Source organism: Microtus ochrogaster, chromosome X (genome assembly GCF_000317375.1).
Source record: "Microtus ochrogaster isolate Prairie Vole_2 chromosome X, MicOch1.0, whole genome shotgun sequence".
NCBI lineage: Eukaryota > Metazoa > Chordata > Mammalia > Rodentia > Cricetidae > Microtus > Microtus ochrogaster.
This window is the reverse complement of record NC_022026.1, coordinates 29,172,334-29,173,731: the sequence shown is the minus strand read 5'-3', so window position 1 is coordinate 29,173,731 and position 1,398 is coordinate 29,172,334. Positions and strand designations below refer to the sequence as shown.

At 36.8% G+C, this 1,398-nt stretch overlaps 1 pseudogene; it reads left to right on the top strand.

Moving 5' to 3' along the window:
• LOC106144082 overlaps positions 1 to 1,398 on the top strand; it is a 93,422-nt pseudogene that overhangs the window by 745 nt on the left and 91,279 nt on the right.

Here is a 1,398-nt window from a genome sequence, read left to right as displayed (position 1 = left end):
AGATAGATGATAGATAGATAGATGATAGATAGATAGATAGATAGATAGATAGATAGATAGATAGATAGATAGATAGATAGATAGATAGATAGATATAGGCAGAATAGATGGGTGGAGGAATATGTGTGTGTGTGTGTGTGTGTGTGTGTGTGTGTGTGTGTGTGTTTATGTGTGTGTACATGCAGGTACAAACATAAGTACTTATTTTAAACAATTGGCTCATTTCTGAAGCTTGAAATCAGCAATGTGAGCTAAGGCTCAGGTAGAACTCAGTGGGTGCTACAGTCTTGGGTCTGGAGCATGGAAACTCAAGCTAGGTATCCATGCTGCAGAAGAATTTCTCTGTGAAACCTCAGTCTTTGTTCTTAAGATTTTCAACTGAATGACATACTGCATGTTGTCAGGTGACCTAATTTCCATAAAATCCACCAATTTCAATGCAATCAAATTTCAGAAGTATTCCCACAATAACATCTGTATCAGTGTTAGGACAAAGAGCTAGTTCCTCATAAAACTAATCATGTCAGTAAAGTTAAGGTGGGCGATAAAATGGAAATGATCCATACGAGACCGATATCAGCAAAAAGGATTGATAGTAGGTAGAGGCCATTTTCTCCTAATGAAATGATGCTTATCTAGTCAGTTAATAGTTATTGAATGCCTAAGAAGAACTGACAGCTGTTATAGGTCCTACGGAAAAGTAAACAACCAGGTATAGTCTTTGTCCTGATGGAGTAGCCAAGCTAGAGCAGACATCAATAAAAAATAACCCAGAGGTCAAATCTAGCCTACCACCCATCTAAATTAGTCAAGTTTGATGGGAGCTCAAACACACTGCTTACTTAAGAACTGCATCTGAATGCTACAGAGCTGGGGAAGGTAACACTGAGGAATAGACTGCTATGCCCTCCATGGAGAGATAATGGCTTTTCAACTGCTCTCTTGGTGTAGGCATTTTCATGGCAGGACAATGAAACCTGAAGCACGATTTTATTGACAGATGTCAGGGATAGATGAACTGCACTCCAGAATTAAGTAAAGAGAAATTTAGCATGTAGCTTTTAAATCTCAAGCAAAGGAACTTCCTGTAACAAAAATATTTAACACAGAAATAAAGAAAATGTAAGAAATGGCATTTGGTGTTGGGACACAGTAAAAAGTATTCATAGGCATAGGCGAGAGTAAAGGAAAAAAGATCTAGGGACTCTTTTCTGGGATGTCTCCTAGGCAGTCGGCTGCATCAAGATGAAGGAATAGTTCTTTCTCAGCCAGCAGCTATCAGAAACTCATTGAAGTAGACAATTAACACAATATTTGTACTTTCTTTTTTTTATTTACTTATTTATTTATTAAAGATTTCTTTTTTTTTCTTTTATTTTTTTTTATTGAGAAAAGGAA